The sequence below is a fragment of the Arachis ipaensis genome, chromosome B10 (genome assembly GCF_059453495.1).
Source record: "Arachis ipaensis isolate K30076 ecotype BB chromosome B10, ASM5945349v1, whole genome shotgun sequence".
In the NCBI taxonomy this organism is placed as follows: domain Eukaryota; kingdom Viridiplantae; phylum Streptophyta; class Magnoliopsida; order Fabales; family Fabaceae; genus Arachis; species Arachis ipaensis.
In genome coordinates this window covers 67,200,001-67,222,897 of record NC_142435.1, presented here as the reverse complement: position 1 = coordinate 67,222,897, position 22,897 = coordinate 67,200,001, and positions in this window count along the sequence as shown.

The window sequence follows — 22,897 nt, the reverse complement described above, 5'->3', positions numbered from 1 at the left end:
GAAATAACCGAAAAGAAACCGGAGGAGCCTGCCGAAGATGAGGCCATTACAGCTCGCCTTTATGTGTCCTTCTCGGGATAGCGTCATTTAAAGAACGAAGGTCAGCACAACGTAACAAAAAAAAAAAAAAAAACCAGAGAAAAAACCGACAAAAAAACCGGAGGAGCCTGCCGAAGATGAGGCCATTACAGCTCGCCTTTATGTGTCCTTCTCTGGATAGCGTCATTTAAAGAACGATGGTCAGCACAACGGAAAAAAAAAAAAAAAAAAAAACTCAGAGAAATAACCGAAAAAAAAAACCGGAGGAGCCTGCCGAAGATGAGGACATTACGGCTCGCCTTTATGTGTCCTTCTCGGGATAGCGTCATTTAAAGAACGAAGGTCAGCACAACGTAAAAAAAAAAAAAAAAAAAAATACTCTGAGAAAAAACCGAAAAATAAACCGGAGGAGCCTGCCGAAGATGAGGCCATTACAGCTCGCCTTTATGTGTCCTTCTCGGGATAGCGTCATTTAAAGAACGAACGTCAGCACAACGTAAAAAAAAAAAATAAAAAAAACTCAGAGAAATAACCGAAAAAAAACCGGAGGAGCCTGCCGAAGATGAGGCCATTACGGCTCGCCTTTATGTGTCCTTCTCGAGATAGCGTCATTTAAAGAACGAAGGTCAGCACAACGTAAAAAAAAAAAAAAAAAAAAAAAAAAAAAAAAAAAAAAAAAAAAAAAAAAAAAAAAAAAAAAAAAAAAAAAACTCTGAGAAAAAACCGAAAAAAAAACCGGAGGAGCCTGCCGAAGATGAGGCCATTACAGCTCGCCTTTATGTGTCCTTCTCGGGATAGCGTCATTTAAAGAACGAAGGTCAGCACAACGTAAAAAAAAAAAAAAAAAAAAAAAAAACTCAGAGAAATAACCGAAAAAAAAAACCGGAGGAGCCTGCCGAAGATGAGGCCATTACGGCTCAAATTTAGGTGTCCTTCTTGGGATAGCGTCATTTAAACATTTAAAGAACGATGGTCAGCACAACGTAAAAAAAAAAAAAAAAACTCAGAGAAATAACCGAAAAAAAACCGGAGGAGCCTGCCGAAGATGAGGACATTACGGCTCGCCTTTATGTGTCCTTCTCGGGATAGCGTCATTTAAAGAACGAAGGTCAGCACAACGTAAAAAAAAAAAAAAAAAAAAAAAAAAAAAAAAAAAAAAAAAAAAAAAAAAAAAAAAAAACTCTGAGAGAAAACCGAAAAAAAAACCGGAGGAGCCTGCCGAAGATGAGGCCATTACAGCTCGCCTTTATGTGTCCTTCTCGGGATAGCGTCATTTAAAGAACGAAGGTCAGCACAATGTAAAAAAAAAAAAAAAAAAAAAAAAAAAAAAACTCAGAGAAATAACGGAAAAAAAATCGGAGGAGCTTGCCGAAGATGAGGCCATTACGGCTCGCCTTTATGTGTCCTTCTCGGGATAGCGTCATTTAAAGAACGAAGGTCAGCACAACGTAAACAAAAAAAAAAAAAAAACTTTGAGAGAAAACCGAAAAAAAAATCGGAGGAGCCTGCCGAAGATGAGGCCATTACGGCTCGCCTTTATGTGTCCTTCTCGGGATAGCGTCATTTAAAGAACGAAGGTCAGCACAACGTAAAAAAAAAAAAAAAAAAAAAAAAAAAAAAAAAAAACTCAGAGAAATAACCGAAAAAAAAACCGGAGGAGCCTGCCGAAGATGAGGCCATTACAACTCGCCTTTATGTGTCCTTCTCGGGATAGCGTCATTTAAAGAACGAAGGTCAGCACAACGTAAAAAAAAAAAAAAAAAAAAAAAAAAAAACTCAGAGAAATAACCGAAAAAAAACCGGAGGAGCCTGCCGAAGATGAGACCATTACGGCTCGCCTTTATGTGTCCTTCTCGGGATAGCGTCATTTAAAGAACGAAGGTCAGCACAACGTAAAAAAAAAAAAAAAAAAAAAAAAAAAAAAAAAAACCGGAGGAGCCTGCCGAAGATGAGGGCATTACGACTCGCCTTTATGTGTCCTTCTCGGGATAGCGTCATTTAAAGAACGAAGGTCAGCACAACGTAAAAAAAAAAACTCATAGAAATAACCGAAAAGAAACCGGAGGAGCCTGCCGAAGATGAGGCCATTACAGCTCGCCTTTATGTGTCCTTCTCGGGATAGCGTCATTTAAAGAACGAAGGTCAGCACAACGTAACAAAAAAAAAAAAAAAACCAGAGAAAAAACCGACAAAAAAACCGGAGGAGCCTGCCGAAGATGAGGCCATTACAGCTCGCCTTTATGTGTCCTTCTCTGGATAGCGTCATTTAAAGAACGATGGTCAGCACAACGGAAAAAAAAAAAAAAAAAAACTCAGAGAAATAACCGAAAAAAAAAACCGGAGGAGCCTGCCGAAGATGAGGACATTACGGCTCGCCTTTATGTGTCCTTCTCGGGATAGCGTCATTTAAAGAACGAAGGTCAGCACAACGTAAAAAAAAAAAAAAAAAAAAAAAAAAAAAAAAAAAAAAAAAAAAAAAAAAAAAAAAAAAAAAAAAAAACTCTGAGAAAAAACCGAAAAATAAACCGGAGGAGCCTGCCGAAGATGAGGCCATTACAGCTCGCCTTTATGTGTCCTTCTCGGGATAGCGTCATTTAAAGAACGAACGTCAGCACAACGTAAAAAAAAAAAATAAAAAAAACTCAGAGAAATAACCGAAAAAAAACCGGAGGAGCCTGCCGAAGATGAGGCCATTACGGCTCGCCTTTATGTGTCCTTCTCGAGATAGCGTCATTTAAAGAACGAAGGTCAGCACAACGTAAAAAAAAAAAAAAAAAAAAAAAAAAAAAAAAAAAAAAAAAAAAAAAAAAAAAAAAAAAAAAAAAAAAAAAAAACTCTGAGAAAAAACCGAAAAAAAAACCGGAGGAGCCTGCCGAAGATGAGGCCATTACAGCTCGCCTTTATGTGTCCTTCTCGGGATAGCGTCATTTAAAGAACGAAGGTCAGCACAACGTAAAAAAAAAAAAAAAAAAAAACTCAGAGAAATAACCGAAAAAAAAAACCGGAGGAGCCTGCCGAAGATGAGGCCATTACGGCTCAAATTTAGGTGTCCTTCTTGGGATAGCGTCATTTAAACATTTAAAGAACGATGGTCAGCACAACGTAAAAAAAAAAAAAAACTCAGAGAAATAACCGAAAAAAAACCGGAGGAGCCTGCCGAAGATGAGGCCATTACAGCTCGCCTTTATGTGTCCTTCTCTGGATAGCGTCATTTAAAGAACGATGGTCAGCACAACGGAAAAAAAAAAAAAAAAAAAAAACTTAGAGAAATAACCGAAAAAAAAACCGGAGGAGCCTGCCGAAGATGAGGCCATTACAACTCGCCTTTATGTGTCCTTCTCGGGATAGCGTCATTTAAAGAACGAAGGTCAGCACAACGTAAATAAAAAAAAAAAAAAAAAAAAAAAAAAAAAAAAAAAAAAAAAAAAAAAAAAAAAAAAAAAAAAAAAAAAAAAAACTCAGAGAAATAACCGAAAAAAAACCGGAGGAGCCTGCCGAAGATGAGACCATTACGGCTCGCCTTTATGTGTCCTTCTCGGGATAGCGTCATTTAAAGAACGAAGGTCAGCACAACGTAAAAAAAAAAAAAAAAAAAAAAAAAAAAAAAAAAACCGGAGGAGCCTGCCGAAGATGAGGGCATTACGACTCGCCTTTATGTGTCCTTCTCGGGATAGCGTCATTTAAAGAACGAAGGTCAGCACAACGTAAAAAAAAAAACTCATAGAAATAACCGAAAAGAAACCGGAGGAGCCTGCCGAAGATGAGGCCATTACAGCTCGCCTTTATGTGTCCTTCTCGGGATAGCGTCATTTAAAGAACGAAGGTCAGCACAACGTAACAAAAAAAAAAAAAAAAACCAGAGAAAAAACCGACAAAAAAACCGGAGGAGCCTGCCGAAGATGAGGCCATTACAGCTCGCCTTTATGTGTCCTTCTCTGGATAGCGTCATTTAAAGAACGATGGTCAGCACAACGGAAAAAAAAAAAAAAAAAACTCAGAGAAATAACCGAAAAAAAAAACCGGAGGAGCCTGCCGAAGATGAGGACATTACGGCTCGCCTTTATGTGTCCTTCTCGGGATAGCGTCATTTAAAGAACGAAGGTCAGCACAACGTAAAAAAAAAAAAAAAAAAAAAAAAAAAAAAAAAAAAAAAAAAAAAAAAAAAAAACTCTGAGAAAAAACCGAAAAATAAACCGGAGGAGCCTGCCGAAGATGAGGCCATTACAGCTCGCCTTTATGTGTCCTTCTCGGGATAGCGTCATTTAAAGAACGAACGTCAGCACAACGTAAAAAAAAAAAATAAAAAAAACTCAGAGAAATAACCGAAAAAAAACCGGAGGAGCCTGCCGAAGATGAGGCCATTACGGCTCGCCTTTATGTGTCCTTCTCGAGATAGCGTCATTTAAAGAACGAAGGTCAGCACAACGTAAAAAAAAAAAAAAAAAAAAAAAAACTCTGAGAAAAAACCGAAAAAAAAACCGGAGGAGCCTGCCGAAGATGAGGCCATTACAGCTCGCCTTTATGTGTCCTTCTCGGGATAGCGTCATTTAAAGAACGAAGGTCAGCACAACGTAAAAAAAAAAAAAAAAAAAAACTCAGAGAAATAACCGAAAAAAAAAACCGGAGGAGCCTGCCGAAGATGAGGCCATTACGGCTCAAATTTAGGTGTCCTTCTTGGGATAGCGTCATTTAAACATTTAAAGAACGATGGTCAGCACAACGTAAAAAAAAAAAAAAACTCAGAGAAATAACCGAAAAAAAACCGGAGGAGCCTGCCGAAGATGAGGCCATTACAGCTCGCCTTTATGTGTCCTTCTCTGGATAGCGTCATTTAAAGAACGATGGTCAGCACAACGGAAAAAAAAAAAAAAAAAAAAACTTAGAGAAATAACCGAAAAAAAAACCGGAGGAGCCTGCCGAAGATGAGGACATTACGGCTCGCCTTTATGTGTCCTTCTCGGGATAGCGTCATTTAAAGAACGAAGGTCAGCACAACGTAAAAAAAAAAAAAAAAAAAAAAAAAAAAAAAAAAAACTCTGAGAGAAAACCGAAAAAAAAACCGGAGGAGCCTGCCGAAGATGAGGCCATTACAGCTCGCCTTTATGTGTCCTTCTCGGGATAGCGTCATTTAAAGAACGAAGGTCAGCACAATGTAAAAAAAAAATCGGAGGAGCCTGCCGAAGATGAGGCCATTACGGCTCGCCTTTATGTGTCCTTCTCGGGATAGCGTCATTTAAAGAACGAAGGTCAGCACAACGTAAACAAAAAAAAAAAAAAAAAACTTTGAGAGAAAACCGAAAAAAAAATCGGAGGAGCCTGCCGAAGATGAGGCCATTACGGCTCGCCTTTATGTGTCCTTCTCGGGATAGCGTCATTTAAAGAACGAAGGTCAGCACAACGTAAAAAAAAAAAAAAAAAAAAAAAAACTCAGAGAAATAACCGAAAAAAAAACCGGAGGAGCCTGCCGAAGATGAGGCCATTACAACTCGCCTTTATGTGTCCTTCTCGGGATAGCGTCATTTAAAGAACGAAGGTCAGCACAACGTAAAAAAAAAAAAAAAAAAAAAAAAAAAAAAAAAAAAAAAAAAAAAAAAAAACTCAGAGAAATAACCGAAAAAAAAACCGGAGGAGCCTGCCGAAGATGAGACCATTACGGCTCGCCTTTATGTGTCCTTCTCGGGATAGCGTCATTTAAAGAACGAAGGTCAGCACAACGTAAAAAAAAAAAAAAAAAAAAAAAAAAAAAAAAAACCGGAGGAGCCTGCCGAAGATGAGGGCATTACGACTCGCCTTTATGTGTCCTTCTCGGGATAGCGTCATTTAAAGAACGAAGGTCAGCACAACGTAAAAAAAAAAACTCATAGAAATAACCGAAAAGAAACCGGAGGAGCCTGCCGAAGATGAGGCCATTACAGCTCGCCTTTATGTGTCCTTCTCGGGATAGCGTCATTTAAAGAACGAAGGTCAGCACAACGTAACAAAAAAAAAAAAAAACCCAGAGAAAAAACCGACAAAAAAACCGGAGGAGCCTGCCGAAGATGAGGCCATTACAGCTCGCCTTTATGTGTCCTTCTCTGGATAGCGTCATTTAAAGAACGATGGTCAGCACAACGGAAAAAAAAAAAAAAAAAAACTCAGAGAAATAACCGAAAAAAAAAACCGGAGGAGCCTGCCGAAGATGAGGACATTACGGCTCGCCTTTATGTGTCCTTCTCGGGATAGCGTCATTTAAAGAACGAAGGTCAGCACAACGTAAAAAAAAAAAAAAAAAAAAAAAAAAAAAAAAAAAAAAAAAAAAAAACTCTGAGAAAAAACCGAAAAATAAACCGGAGGAGCCTGCCGAAGATGAGGACATTACGGCTCGCCTTTATGTGTCCTTCTCGGGATAGCGTCATTTAAAGAACGAAGGTCAGCACAACGTAAAAAAAAAAAAAAAAAAAAAAAAAAAAAAAAAAAAAAAAAAAAAAAAAAAACTCTGAGAAAAAACCGAAAAATAAACCGGAGGAGCCTGCCGAAGATGAGGCCATTACAGCTCGCCTTTATGTGTCCTTCTCGGGATAGCGTCATTTAAAGAACGAACGTCAGCACAACGTAAAAAAAAAAAATAAAAAAAACTCAGAGAAATAACCGAAAAAAAACCGGAGGAGCCTGCCGAAGATGAGGCCATTACGGCTCGCCTTTATGTGTCCTTCTCGAGATAGCGTCATTTAAAGAACGAAGGTCAGCACAACGTAAAAAAAAAAAAAAAAAAACTCTGAGAAAAAACCGAAAAAAAAACCGGAGGAGCCTGCCGAAGATGAGGCCATTACAGCTCGCCTTTATGTGTCCTTCTCGGGATAGCGTCATTTAAAGAACGAAGGTCAGCACAACGTAAAAAAAAAAAAAAAAAAAAACTCAGAGAAATAACCGAAAAAAAAAACCGGAGGAGCCTGCCGAAGATGAGGCCATTACGGCTCAAATTTAGGTGTCCTTCTTGGGATAGCGTCATTTAAACATTTAAAGAACGATGGTCAGCACAACGTAAAAAAAAAAAAAAACTCAGAGAAATAACCGAAAAAAAACCGGAGGAGCCTGCCGAAGATGAGGCCATTACAGCTCGCCTTTATGTGTCCTTCTCTGGATAGCGTCATTTAAAGAACGATGGTCAGCACAACGGAAAAAAAAAAAAAAAAAAAAACTTAGAGAAATAACCGAAAAAAAAACCGGAGGAGCCTGCCGAAGATGAGGACATTACGGCTCGCCTTTATGTGTCCTTCTCGGGATAGCGTCATTTAAAGAACGAAGGTCAGCACAACGTAAAAAAAAAAAAAAAAAAAAAAAAAAAAAAAAAAAAAAAAAAAAAAAAACTCTGAGAGAAAACCGAAAAAAAAACCGGAGGAGCCTGCCGAAGATGAGGCCATTACAGCTCGCCTTTATGTGTCCTTCTCGGGATAGCGTCATTTAAAGAACGAAGGTCAGCACAATGTAAAAAAAAAATCGGAGGAGCCTGCCGAAGATGAGGCCATTACGGCTCGCCTTTATGTGTCCTTCTCGGGATAGCGTCATTTAAAGAACGAAGGTCAGCACAACGTAAACAAAAAAAAAAAAAAAAAACTTTGAGAGAAAACCGAAAAAAAAATCGGAGGAGCCTGCCGAAGATGAGGCCATTACGGCTCGCCTTTATGTGTCCTTCTCGGGATAGCGTCATTTAAAGAACGAAGGTCAGCACAACGTAAAAAAAAAAAAAAAAAAAAAAAAACTCAGAGAAATAACCGAAAAAAAAACCGGAGGAGCCTGCCGAAGATGAGGCCATTACAACTCGCCTTTATGTGTCCTTCTCGGGATAGCGTCATTTAAAGAACGAAGGTCAGCACAACGTAAAAAAAAAAAAAAAAAAAAAAAAAAAAAAAAAAAAAAAAAAAAAAAAAAAAAAAAAAAAAAAACTCAGAGAAATAACCGAAAAAAAAACCGGAGGAGCCTGCCGAAGATGAGACCATTACGGCTCGCCTTTATGTGTCCTTCTCGGGATAGCGTCATTTAAAGAACGAAGGTCAGCACAACGTAAAAAAAAAAAAAAAAAAAAAAAAAAAAAAAAAACCGGAGGAGCCTGCCGAAGATGAGGGCATTACGACTCGCCTTTATGTGTCCTTCTCGGGATAGCGTCATTTAAAGAACGAAGGTCAGCACAACGTAAAAAAAAAAACTCATAGAAATAACCGAAAAGAAACCGGAGGAGCCTGCCGAAGATGAGGCCATTACAGCTCGCCTTTATGTGTCCTTCTCGGGATAGCGTCATTTAAAGAACGAAGGTCAGCACAACGTAACAAAAAAAAAAAAAAAAACCCAGAGAAAAAACCGACAAAAAAACCGGAGGAGCCTGCCGAAGATGAGGCCATTACAGCTCGCCTTTATGTGTCCTTCTCTGGATAGCGTCATTTAAAGAACGATGGTCAGCACAACGGAAAAAAAAAAAAAAAAAAACTCAGAGAAATAACCGAAAAAAAAAACCGGAGGAGCCTGCCGAAGATGAGGACATTACGGCTCGCCTTTATGTGTCCTTCTCGGGATAGCGTCATTTAAAGAACGAAGGTCAGCACAACGTAAAAAAAAAAAAAAAAAAAAAAAAAAAAAAAAAAAAAAAAAAAACTCTGAGAAAAAACCGAAAAATAAACCGGAGGAGCCTGCCGAAGATGAGGACATTACGGCTCGCCTTTATGTGTCCTTCTCGGGATAGCGTCATTTAAAGAACGAAGGTCAGCACAACGTAAAAAAAAAAAAAAAAAAAAAAAAAAAAAAAAAAAAAAAAAAAAAAAAAACTCTGAGAAAAAACCGAAAAATAAACCGGAGGAGCCTGCCGAAGATGAGGCCATTACAGCTCGCCTTTATGTGTCCTTCTCGGGATAGCGTCATTTAAAGAACGAACGTCAGCACAACGTAAAAAAAAAAAATAAAAAAAACTCAGAGAAATAACCGAAAAAAAACCGGAGGAGCCTGCCGAAGATGAGGCCATTACGGCTCGCCTTTATGTGTCCTTCTCGAGATAGCGTCATTTAAAGAACGAAGGTCAGCACAACGTAAAAAAAAAAAAAAAAAAACTCTGAGAAAAAACCGAAAAAAAAACCGGAGGAGCCTGCCGAAGATGAGGCCATTACAGCTCGCCTTTATGTGTCCTTCTCGGGATAGCGTCATTTAAAGAACGAAGGTCAGCACAACGTAAAAAAAAAAAAAAAAAAAACTCAGAGAAATAACCGAAAAAAAAAACCGGAGGAGCCTGCCGAAGATGAGGCCATTACGGCTCAAATTTAGGTGTCCTTCTTGGGATAGCGTCATTTAAACATTTAAAGAACGATGGTCAGCACAACGTAAAAAAAAAAAAAAAAAAAACTCAGAGAAATAACCGAAAAAAAACCGGAGGAGCCTGCCGAAGATGAGGCCATTACAGCTCGCCTTTATGTGTCTTTCTCGGGATAGCGTCATTTAAAGAACGAAGGTCAGCACAACGTAAAAAAAAAAAAAAAAAAAAAAAAAAAAAAAAAAAAAAAAAAAAAAAAAAAAAAAAAAAAAAAAAAAAAAAAAAAAACTCTGAGAAAAAACCGACAAAAAAACCGGAGGAGCCTGCCGAAGATGAGGCCATTACAGCTCGCCTTTATGTGTCCTTCTCTGGATAGCGTCATTTAAAGAACGATGGTCAGCACAACGGAAAAAAAAAAAAGAAAAAAGAAAAAAAAACTCAGAGAAATAACCGAAAAAAAAAACCGGAGGAGACTGCCGAAGATGAGGACATTACGGCTCGCCTTTATGTGTCCTTCTCGGGATAGCGTCATTTAAAAAACGAAGGTCAGCACAACGTATAAAAAAAAAAAAAAAAAAAAAAAAAAAAAAAACTCTTGAGAAAAAACCGAAGGAGCCTGCCGAAGATGAGGCCATTACAGCTCGCCTTTATGTGTCCTTTTCGGGATAGCGTCATTTAAAGAACGAAGGTCAGCACAACGTAAAAAAAAAAAAAAAAAACTCTGAGAGAAAACCGAAAAAAAAAACCGGAGGAGCCTGCCGAAGATGAGGCCATTACAGCTTGCCTTTATGTGTCCTTCTCGGGATAGCGTCATTTAAAGAACGAAGGTCAGCACAACGTAAAAAAAAAATAAAAAAAACTCAGAGAAATAACCGAAAAAAAACCGGAGGAGCCTGCCGAAGATGAGGCCATTACGGCTCGCCTTTATGTGTCCTTCTCGGGATAGCGTCATTTAAAGAACGAAGGTCAGCACAACGTAAAAAAAAAAAAAAAAAAAAACTCAGAGAAATAACCGAAAAAAAAAAACCGGAGGAGCCTGCCGAAGATGAGGCCATTACGGCTCAAATTTAGGTGTCCTTCTCGGGATAGCGTCATTTAAACATTTAAAGAACGAAGGTCAGCACAACGTAAAAAAAAAAAAAAAAAAAACCCAGAGAAAAAACCGACAAAAAAAACCGGAGGAGCCTGCCGAAGATGAGGCCATTACAGCTAGCGTCATTTAAAGAACGATGGTCAACACAACGTAAAAAAAAAAAAAAAAAAAAAAACTCATAGAAATAACCGAAAAAAAACAGGAGGAGCCTGCCGAAGATGAGGCCATTACGGCTCGCCTTTATGTGTCCTTCTCTGGATAGCGTCATTTAAAGAACGATGGTCAGCACAACGGAAAAAAAAAAAAAAAAAAAAAAACTTAGAGAAATAACCGAAAAAAAAACCGGAGGAGCCTGCCGAAGATGAGGACATTACGGCTCGCCTTTATGTGTCCTTCTCGGGATAGCGTCATTTAAAGAACGAAGGTCAGCACAACGTAAAAAAAAAAAAAAATAAAAAAAAAAAAAAAAAAAAAAAAAAAAAAAAACTCAGAGAAATAACCGAAAAAAAAACCGGAGGAGCCTGCCGAAGATGAGACCATTACGGCTCGCCTTTATGTGTCCTTCTCGGGATAGCGTCATTTAAAGAACGAAGGTCAGCACAACGTAAAAAAAAAAAAAAAAAAAAAAAAAAAAACCGGAGGAGCCTGCCGAAGATGAGGGCATTACGACTCGCCTTTATGTGTCCTTCTCGGGATAGCGTCATTTAAAGAACGAAGGTCAGCACAACGTAAAAAAAAAAACTCATAGAAATAACCGAAAAGAAACCGGAGGAGCCTGCCGAAGATGAGGCCATTACAGCTCGCCTTTATGTGTCCTTCTCGGGATAGCGTCATTTAAAGAACGAAGGTCAGCACAACGTAACAAAAAAAAAAAAAAAAACCCAGAGAAAAAACCGACAAAAAAACCGGAGGAGCCTGCCGAAGATGAGGCCATTACAGCTCGCCTTTATGTGTCCTTCTCTGGATAGCGTCATTTAAAGAACGATGGTCAGCACAACGGAAAAAAAAAAAAAAAAAAACTCAGAGAAATAACCGAAAAAAAAAACCGGAGGAGCCTGCCGAAGATGAGGACATTACGGCTCGCCTTTATGTGTCCTTCTCGGGATAGCGTCATTTAAAGAACGAAGGTCAGCACAACGTAAAAAAAAAAAAAAAAAAAAAAAAAAAAAAAAAAAAAAAAAAAAAAAAAAAACTCTGAGAAAAAACCGAAAAATAAACCGGAGGAGCCTGCCGAAGATGAGGACATTACGGCTCGCCTTTATGTGTCCTTCTCGGGATAGCGTCATTTAAAGAACGAAGGTCAGCACAACGTAAAAAAAAAAAAAAAAAAAAAAAAAAAAAAAAAAAAAAAAAAAAAAAAAAAAAAAAACTCTGAGAAAAAACCGAAAAATAAACCGGAGGAGCCTGCCGAAGATGAGGCCATTACAGCTCGCCTTTATGTGTCCTTCTCGGGATAGCGTCATTTAAAGAACGAACGTCAGCACAACGTAAAAAAAAAAAATAAAAAAAACTCAGAGAAATAACCGAAAAAAAACCGGAGGAGCCTGCCGAAGATGAGGCCATTACGGCTCGCCTTTATGTGTCCTTCTCGAGATAGCGTCATTTAAAGAACGAAGGTCAGCACAACGTAAAAAAAAAAAAAAAAAAAACTCTGAGAAAAAACCGAAAAAAAAACCGGAGGAGCCTGCCGAAGATGAGGCCATTACAGCTCGCCTTTATGTGTCCTTCTCGGGATAGCGTCATTTAAAGAACGAAGGTCAGCACAACGTAAAAAAAAAAAAAAAAAAAAACTCAGAGAAATAACCGAAAAAAAAAACCGGAGGAGCCTGCCGAAGATGAGGCCATTACGGCTCAAATTTAGGTGTCCTTCTTGGGATAGCGTCATTTAAACATTTAAAGAACGATGGTCAGCACAACGTAAAAAAAAAAAAAAAAAAACTCAGAGAAATAACCGAAAAAAAACCGGAGGAGCCTGCCGAAGATGAGGCCATTACAGCTCGCCTTTATGTGTCCTTCTCGGGATAGCGTCATTTAAAGAACGAAGGTCAGCACAACGTAAAAAAAAAAAAAAAAAAAAAAAAAAAAAAAAAAAAAAAAAAAAAAAAAAAAAAAAAAAAAAAAAAAAAAAAAAAAAAACTCTGAGAAAAAACCGACAAAAAAACCGGAGGAGCCTGCCGAAGATGAGGCCATTACAGCTCGCCTTTATGTGTCCTTCTCTGGATAGCGTCATTTAAAGAACGATGGTCAGCACAACGGAAAAAAAAAAAAAGAAAAAAGAAAAAAAAACTCAGAGAAATAACCGAAAAAAAAAACCGGAGGAGACTGCCGAAGATGAGGACATTACGGCTCGCCTTTATGTGTCCTTCTCGGGATAGCGTCATTTAAAAAACGAAGGTCAGCACAACGTATAAAAAAAAAAAAAAAAAAAAAAAAACTCTTGAGAAAAAACCGAAGGAGCCTGCCGAAGATGAGGCCATTACAGCTCGCCTTTATGTGTCCTTTTCGGGATAGCGTCATTTAAAGAACGAAGGTCAGCACAACGTAAAAAAAAAAAAAAAAACTCTGAGAGAAAACCGAAAAAAAAAACCGGAGGAGCCTGCCGAAGATGAGGCCATTACAGCTTGCCTTTATGTGTCCTTCTCGGGATAGCGTCATTTAAAGAACGAAGGTCAGCACAACGTAAAAAAAAAATAAAAAAAACTCAGAGAAATAACCGAAAAAAAACCGGAGGAGCCTGCCGAAGATGAGGCCACTACGGCTCGCCTTTATGTGTCCTTCTCGGGATAGCGTCATTTAAAGAACGAAGGTCAGCACAACGTAAAAAAAAAAAAAAAAAAAACTCAGAGAAATAACCGAAAAAAAAAACCGGAGGAGCCTGCCGAAGATGAGGCCATTACGGCTCAAATTTAGGTGTCCTTCTCGGGATAGCGTCATTTAAACATTTAAAGAACGAAGGTCAGCACAACGTAAAAAAAAAAAAAAAAAAAAACCAAGAGAAAAAACCGACAAAAAAAACCGGAGGAGCCTGCCGAAGATGAGGCCATTACAGCTAGCGTCATTTAAAGAACGATGGTCAACACAACGTAAAAAAAAAAAAAAAAAAAAAAAACTCATAGAAATAACCGAAAAAAAACAGGAGGAGCCTGCCGAAGATGAGGCCATTACGGCTCGCCTTTATGTGTCCTTCTCTGGATAGCGTCATTTAAAGAACGATGGTCAGCACAACGGAAAAAAAAAAAAAAAAAAAAAAAAAACTTAGAGAAATAACCGAAAAAAAAACCGGAGGAGCCTGCCGAAGATGAGGACATTACGGCTCGCCTTTATGTGTCCTTCTCGGGATAGCGTCATTTAAAGAACGAAGGTCAGCACAACGTAAAAAAAAAAAAAAAAAAAAAAAAAAAAAAAAAAAAAAAAAAAACTCTGAGAGAAAACCGAAAAAAAAACCGGAGGAGCCTGCCGAAGATGAGGCCATTACAGCTCGCCTTTATGTGTCCTTCTCGGGATAGCGTCATTTAAAGAACGAAGGTCAGCACAACGTAAAAAAAAAAAAAAAAAAAAAAAAAAAAAAAAAAAAAAAAAAAAAAAAAAAAAAAAAAAAAACTCTGAGAAAAAACCGAAAAATAAACCGGAGGAGCCTGCCGAAGATGAGGCCATTACAGCTCGCCTTTATGTGTCCTTCTCGGGATAGCGTCATTTAAAGAACGAACGTCAGCACAACGTAAAAAAAAAAAATAAAAAAAACTCAGAGAAATAACCGAAAAAAAACCGGAGGAGCCTGCCGAAGATGAGGCCATTACGGCTCGCCTTTATGTGTCCTTCTCGAGATAGCGTCATTTAAAGAACGAAGGTCAGCACAACGTAAAAAAAAAAAAAAAAAAACTCTGAGAAAAAACCGAAAAAAAAACCGGAGGAGCCTGCCGAAGATGAGGCCATTACAGCTCGCCTTTATGTGTCCTTCTCGGGATAGCGTCATTTAAAGAACGAAGGTCAGCACAACGTAAAAAAAAAAAAAAAAAAAACTCAGAGAAATAACCGAAAAAAAAAACCGGAGGAGCCTGCCGAAGATGAGGCCATTACGGCTCAAATTTAGGTGTCCTTCTTGGGATAGCGTCATTTAAACATTTAAAGAACGATGGTCAGCACAACGTAAAAAAAAAAAAAAAAAAACTCAGAGAAATAACCGAAAAAAAACCGGAGGAGCCTGCCGAAGATGAGGCCATTACAGCTCGCCTTTATGTGTCCTTCTCGGGATAGCGTCATTTAAAGAACGAAGGTCAGCACAACGTAAAAAAAAAAAAAAAAAAAAAAAAAAAAAAAAAAAAAAAAAAAACTCTGAGAAAAAACCGACAAAAAAACCGGAGGAGCCTGCCGAAGATGAGGCCATTACAGCTCGCCTTTATGTGTCCTTCTCTGGATAGCGTCATTTAAAGAACGATGGTCAGCACAACGGAAAAAAAAAAAAAAGAAAAAAGAAAAAAAAACTCAGAGAAATAACCGAAAAAAAAAACCGGAGGAGACTGCCGAAGATGAGGACATTACGGCTCGCCTTTATGTGTCCTTCTCGGGATAGCGTCATTTAAAAAACGAAGGTCAGCACAACGTATAAAAAAAAAAAAAAAAAAAAAAAAAACTCTTGAGAAAAAACCGAAGGAGCCTGCCGAAGATGAGGCCATTACAGCTCGCCTTTATGTGTCCTTTTCGGGATAGCGTCATTTAAAGAACGAAGGTCAGCACAACGTAAAAAAAAAAAAAAAAACTCTAAGAGAAAACCGAAAAAAAAAACCGGAGGAGCCTGCCGAAGATGAGGCCATTACAGCTTGCCTTTATGTGTCCTTCTCGGGATAGCGTCATTTAAAGAACGAAGGTCAGCACAACGTAAAAAAAAAATAAAAAAAACTCAGAGAAATAACCGAAAAAAAACCGGAGGAGCCTGCCGAAGATGAGGCCATTACGGCTCGCCTTTATGTGTCCTTCTCGGGATAGCGTCATTTAAAGAACGAAGGTCAGCACAACGTAAAAAAAAAAAAAAAAAAAAACTCAGAGAAATAACCGAAAAAAAAAACCGGAGGAGCCTGCCGAAGATGAGGCCATTACGGCTCAAATTTAGGTGTCCTTCTCGGGATAGCGTCATTTAAACATTTAAAGAACGAAGGTCAGCACAACGTAAAAAAAAAAAAAAACCAGAGAAAAAACCGACAAAAAAAACCGGAGGAGCCTGCCGAAGATGAGGCCATTACAGCTAGCGTCATTTAAAGAACGATGGTCAACACAACGTAAAAAAAAAAAAAAAAAAAAAAAAAACTCATAGAAATAACCGAAAAAAAACAGGAGGAGCCTGCCGAAGATGAGTCCATTACGGCTCGCCTTTATGTGTCCTTCTCTGGATAGCGTCATTTAAAGAACGATGGTCAGCACAACGGAAAAAAAAAAAAAAAAAAAAAAACTTAGAGAAATAACCGAAAAAAAAACCGGAGGAGCCTGCCGAAGATGAGGACATTACGGCTCGCCTTTATGTGTCCTTCTCGGGATAGCGTCATTTAAAGAACGAAGGTCAGCACAACGTAAAAAAAAAAAAAAAAAAAAAAAAAAAAAAAAAAAAAAAAAAAAAAAAAAAAAAAAAAAAAAAAAAAAACTCTGAGAGAAAACCGAAAAAAAAACCGGAGGAGCCTGCCGAAGATGAGGCCATTACAGCTCGCCTTTATGTGTCCTTCTCGGGATAGCGTCATTTAAAGAACGAAGGTCAGCACAACAAAAAAAAAAAAAAAAAAAAAAAAAAAAAAAAACTCAGAGAAATAACGGAAAAAAAATCGGAGGAGCCTGCCTAAGATGAGGCCATTACGGCTCGCCTTTATGTGTCCTTCTCGGGATAGCGTCATTTAAAGAACGAAGGTCAGCACAACGTAAACAAAAAAAAAAAAAAAAAAAAAAAAAAAAAAAAACTTTGAGAGAAAACCGAAAAAAAAATCGGAGGAGCCTGCCGAAGATGAGGCCATTACGGCTCGCCTTTATGTGTCCTTCTCGGGATAGCGTCATTTAAAGAACGAAGGTCAGCACAACGTAAAAAAAAAAAAAAAAAAAAAAAAAAAAAAAAAAAAAAAACTCAGAGAAATAACCGAAAAAAAAACCGGAGGAGCCTGCCGAAGATGAGGCCATTACAGCTCGCCTTTATGTGTCCTTCTCTGGATAGCGTTATTTAAAGAACGATGGTCAGCACAACGGAAAAAAAAAAAAAAAAAAAAAAAAAAAAAAAAAACTTAGAGAAATAACCGAAAAAAAAACCGGAGGAGCCTGCCGAAGATGAGGACATTACGGCTCGCCTTTATGTGTCCTTCTCGGGATAGCGTCATTTAAAGAACGAAGGACAGCACAACGTAAAAAAAAAAAAAAAAAAAAAAAAAAAAACCGACAAAAAAACCGGAGGAGCCTGCCGAAGATGAGGCCATTACAGCTCGCCTTTATATGTCCATCTCTGGATAGCGTCATTTAAAGAACGATGGTCAGCACAACGGAAAAAAAAAAAAAAAAAAAAAAAAAAAAAAAAAAAAAAAACTTAGAGAAATAACCGAAAAAAAAACCGGAGGAGCCTGCCGAAGATGAGGACATTACGGCTCGCCTTTATGTGTCCTTCTCGGGATAGCGTCATTTAAAGAACGAAGGTCAGCACAACGTAAAAAAAAAAAAAAAAAAAAAAAAAAAAAAAAAAAAAAAAAAAAAAAAAAAAACTCTGAGAGAAAACCGAAAAAAAAAACCGGAGGAGCCTGCCGAAGATGAGGCCATTACGGCTCGCCTTTATGTGTCCTTCTCGGGATAGCGCCATTTAAAGAACGAAGGTCAGCACAACGTAAAAAAAAAAAAAAAAACTCATAGAAATAACCGAAAAGAAACCGGAGGAGCCTGCCGAAGATGAGGCCATTACGGCTCGCCTTTATGTGTCCTTCTCGGGATAGCGTCATTTAAAGAACGAAGGTCAGCACAACGTAAAAAAAAAAAAAAAAAAACCCAGAGAAAAAACCGACAAAAAAACCGGAGGAGCCTGCCGAAGATGAGGCCATTATAGCTCGCCTTTATGTGTCCTTCTCTGGATAGCGTCATTTAAAGAACGATGGTCAGCACAACGGAAAAAAAAAAAAAAACTCAGAGAAATAACCGAAAAAAAAATCGGAGGAGCCTGCTGAAGATGAGGACATTACGGCTCGCCTTTATGTGTCCTTCTCGGGATAGCGTCATTTAAAGAACGAAGGTCAGCACAACGAAAAAAAAAAAAAAACTCTGAGAAAAAACCGAAAAAAAAACCGGAGGAGCCTGCCGAAGATGAGGCCATTACAGCTAGCGTCATTTAAAGAACGAAGGTCAGCACAACGTAAAAAAAAAAAAAAAAAAAACTCATAGAAATAACCGAAAAAAAACAGGAGGAGCCTGCCGAAGATGAGGCCATTACGGCTCGCCTTTATGTGTCCTTCTCGGGATAGCGTCATTTAAAGAACGAAGGTCAGCACAACGTAAAAAAAAAAAAAAAAAACCCAGAGAAAAAACCGACAAAAAAAACCGGAGGAGCCTGCCGAAGATGAGGCCATTACAGCTAGCGTCATTTAAAGAACGATGGTCAGCACAACGTAAAAAAAAAAAAAAAAAACTCATAGAAATAACCGAAAAAAAACAGGAGGAGCCTGCCGAAGATGAGGCCATTACGGCTCGCCTTTATGTGTCCTTCTCTGGATAGCGTCATTTAAAGAACGATGGTCAGCACAACGGAAAAAAAAAAAAAAAAAAAAAACTTAGAGAAATAACCGAAAAAAATACCGGAGGAGCCTGCCGAAGATGAGGACATTATGGCTCGCCTTTATGTGTCCTTCTCGGGATAGCGTCATTTAAAGAACGAAGGTCAGCACAACGTAAAAAAAAAAAAAAAAAAAAAAAAAAAAAAAAAAAAAAAAAAAAAAAAAAAAAAAAAAAAAAAAACTCTGAGAGAAAACCGAAAAAAAAACCGGAGGAGCCTGCCGAAGATGAGGCCATTACAGCTCGCCTTTATGTGTCCTTCTCGGGATAGCGTCATTTAAAGAACGAAGGTCAGCACAATGTAAAAAAAAAATCGGAGGAGCCTGCCGAAGATGAGGCCATTACGGCTCGCCTTTATGTGTCCTTCTCGGGATAGCGTCATTTAAAGAACGAAGGTCAGCACAACGTAAACAAAAAAAAAAAAAAAAACTTTGAGAGAAAACCGAAAAAAAAATCGGAGGAGCCTGCCGAAGATGAGGCCATTACGGCTCGCCTTTATGTGTCCTTCTCGGGATAGCGTCATTTAAAGAACGAAGGTCAGCACAACGTATAAAAAAAAAAAAAAAAAAAAAAAAAAAAAAAAAACTCAGAGAAATAACCGAAAAAAAAACCGGAGGAGCCTGCCGAAGATGAGGCCATTACAACTCGCCTTTATGTGTCCTTCTCGGGATAGCGTCATTTAAAGAACGAAGGTCAGCACAACGTAAAAAAAAAAAAAAAAAAAAAAAAAAAAAAAAAAAAAAAAAAAAAAAAAAAAAACTCAGAGAAATAACCGAAAAAAAAAACCGGAGGAGCCTGCCGAAGATGAGACCATTACGGCTCGCCTTTATGTGTCCTTCTCGGGATAGCGTCATTTAAAGAACGAAGGTCAGCACAACGTAAAAAAAAAAAAAAAAAAAAAAAAAAAAAAAAAAAAAAAAACCGGAGGAGCCTGCCGAAGATGAGGGCATTACGACTCGCCTTTATGTGTCCTTCTCGGGATAGCGTCATTTAAAGAACGAAGGTCAGCACAACGTAAAAAAAAAAAACTCATAGAAATAACCGAAAAGAAACCGGAGGAGCCTGCCGAAGATGAGGCCATTACAGCTCGCCTTTATGTGTCCTTCTCGGGATAGCGTCATTTAAAGAACGAAGGTCAGCACAACGTAACAAAAAAAAAAAAAAAAACCCAGAGAAAAAACCGACAAAAAAACCGGAGGAGCCTGCCGAAGATGAGGCCATTACAGCTCGCCTTTATGTGTCCTTCTCTGGATAGCGTCATTTAAAGAACGATGGTCAGCACAACGGAAAAAAAAAAAAAAAAAAAAAAAACTCAGAGAAATAACCGAAAAAAAAAACCGGAGGAGCCTGCCGAAGATGAGGACATTACGGCTCGCCTTTATGTGTCCTTCTCGGGATAGCGTCATTTAAAAAAACGAAGGTCAGCACAACGTAAAAAAAAAAAAAAAAAAAAAAAAAAAAAAAAAAAAAAAAAAAAAAAAAAAAAAAAAAAAAAAAAAACTCTGAGAAAAAACCGAAAAATAAACCGGAGGAGCCTGCCGAAGATGAGGCCATTACAGCTCGCCTTTATGTGTCCTTCTCGGGATAGCGTCATTTAAAGAACGAACGTCAGCACAACGTAAAAAATAAAAATAAAAAAAACTCAGAGAAATAACCGAAAAAAAACCGGAGGAGCCTGCCGAAGATGAGGCCATTACGGCTCGCCTTTATGTGTCCTTCTCGAGATAGCGTCATTTAAAGAACGAAGGTCAGCACAAAAAAAAAAAAAAAAAAAAAAAAAAAAAAAAAAAAAAAACTCTGAGAAAAAACCGAAAAAAAAACCGGAGGAGCCTGCCGAAGATGAGGCCATTACGGCTCGCCTTTATGTGTCCTTCTCTGGATAGCGTCATTTAAAGAACGATGGTCAGCACAACGGAAAAAAAAAAAAAAAAAAAAAAAAAAACTTAGAGAAATAACCGAAAAAAAAACCGGAGGAGCCTGCCGAAGATGAGGACATTACGGCTCGCCTTTATGTGTCCTTCTCGGGATAGCGTCATTTAAAGAACGAAGGTCAGCACAACGTAAAAAAAAAAAAAAAAAAAAAAAAAAAAAAAAAAAAAAAAAAAAAAAAAAAAAAAAAAAAAAAACTCTGAGAGAAAACCGAAAAAAAAACCGGAGGAGCCTGCCGAAGATGAGGCCATTACAGCTCGCCTTTATGTGTCCTTCTCGGGATAGCGTCATTTAAAGAACGAAGGTCAGCACAACAAAAAAAAAAAAAAAAAAAAAAAAAAAAAAAAAAACTCAGAGAAATAACGGAAAAAAAATCGGAGGAGCCTGCCTAAGATGAGGCCATTACGGCTCGCCTTTATGTGTCCTTCTCGGGATAGCGTCATTTAAAGAACGAAGGTCAGCACAACGTAAACAAAAAAAAAAAAAAAAAAAAAAAAAAAAAACTTTGAGAGAAAACCGAAAAAAAAATCGGAGGAGCCTGCCGAAGATGAGGCCATTACGGCTCGCCTTTATGTGTCCTTCTCGGGATAGCGTCATTTAAAGAACGAAGGTCAGCACAACGTAAAAAAAAAAAAAAAAAAAAAAAAAACTCAGAGAAATAACCGAAAAAAAAACCGGAGGAGCCTGCCGAAGATGAGGCCATTACAGCTCGCCTTTATGTGTCCTTCTCTGGATAGCGTTATTTAAAGAACGATGGTCAGCACAACGGAAAAAAAAAAAAAAAAAAAAAAAAAAAAAAAAAACTTAGAGAAATAACCGAAAAAAAAACCGGAGGAGCCTGCCGAAGATGAGGACATTACGGCTCGCCTTTATGTGTCCTTCTCGGGATAGCGTCATTTAAAGAACGAAGGTCAGCACAACGTAAAAAAAAAAAAAAAAAAAAAAAAAAAAAAAAAAAAAAAAAAAAAAAAAAAAAAAAAAAAAAAAAACCGACAAAAAAACCGGAGGAGCCTGCCGAAGATGAGGCCATTACAGCTCGCCTTTATATGTCCATCTCTGGATAGCGTCATTTAAAGAACGATGGTCAGCACAACGGAAAAAAAAAAAAAAAAAAAAAAAAAAAAAAAAAAAAAACTTAGAGAAATAACCGAAAAAAAAACCGGAGGAGCCTGCCGAAGATGAGGACATTACGGCTCGCCTTTATGTGTCCTTCTCGGGATAGCGTCATTTAAAGAACGAAGGTCAGCACAACGTAAAAAAAAAAAAAAAAAAAAAAAAAAAAAAAAAAAAAAAAAAAAAAAAAAAAAAAAAAAAAAAAAAAAAAAAACTCTGAGAGAAAACCGAAAAAAAAAACCGGAGGAGCCTGCCGAAGATGAGGCCATTACGGCTCGCCTTTATGTGTCCTTCTCGGGATAGCGCCATTTAAAGAACGAAGGTCAGCACAACGTAAAAAAAAAAAAAAAAACTCATAGAAATAACCGAAAAGAAACCGGAGGAGCCTGCCGAAGATGAGGCCATTACGGCTCGCCTTTATGTGTCCTTCTCGGGATAGCGTCATTTAAAGAACGAAGGTCAGCACAACGTAAAAAAAAAAAAAAAAAACCCAGAGAAAAAACCGACAAAAAAACCGGAGGAGCCTGCCGAAGATGAGGCCATTATAGCTCGCCTTTATGTGTCCTTCTCTGGATAGCGTCATTTAAAGAACGATGGTCAGCACAACGGAAAAAAAAAAAAAAACTCAGAGAAATAACCGAAAAAAAAATCGGAGGAGCCTGCTGAAGATGAGGACATTACGGCTCGCCTTTATGTGTCCTTCTCGGGATAGCGTCATTTAAAGAACGAAGGTCAGCACAACGAAAAAAAAAAAAAAAACTCTGAGAAAAAACCAAAAAAAAAACCGGAGGAGCCTGCCGAAGATGAGGCCATTACAGCTAGCGTCATTTAAAGAACGAAGGTCAGCACAACGTAAAAAAAAAAAAAAAAAAAAAAAAACTCATAGAAATAACCGAAAAAAAACAGGAGGAGCCTGCCGAAGATGAGGCCATTACGGCTCGCCTTTATGTGTCCTTCTCTGGATAGCGTCATTTAAAGAACGATGGTCAGCACAACGGAAAAAAAAAAAAAAAAAAAAAAACTTAGAGAAATAACCGAAAAAAATACCGGAGGAGCCTGCCGAAGATGAGGACATTATGGCTCGCCTTTATGTGTCCTTCTCGGGATAGCGTCATTTAAAGAACGAAGGTCAGCACAACGTAAAAAAAAAAAAAAAAAAAAAAAAAAAAAAACTCTGAGAGAAAACCGAAAAAAAACCGGAGGAGCCTGCCGAAGATGAGGCCATTACAGCTCGCCTTTATGTGTCCTTCTCGGGATAGCGTCATTTAAAGAACGAAGGTCAGCACAATGTAAAAAAAAAATCGGAGGAGCCTGCCGAAGATGAGGCCATTACGGCTCGCCTTTATGTGTCCTTCTCGGGATAGCGTCATTTAAAGAACGAAGGTCAGCACAACGTAAACAAAAAAAAAAAAAAAACTTTGAGAGAAAACCGAAAAAAAAATCGGAGGAGCCTGCCGAAGATGAGGCCATTACGGCTCGCCTTTATGTGTCCTTCTCGGGATAGCGTCATTTAAAGAACGAAGGTCAGCACAACGTATAAAAAAAAAAAAAAAAAAAAAAAAAAACTCAGAGAAATAACCGAAAAAAAAACCGGAGGAGCCTGCCGAAGATGAGGCCATTACAACTCGCCTTTATGTGTCCTTCTCGGGATAGCGTCATTTAAAGAACGAAGGTCA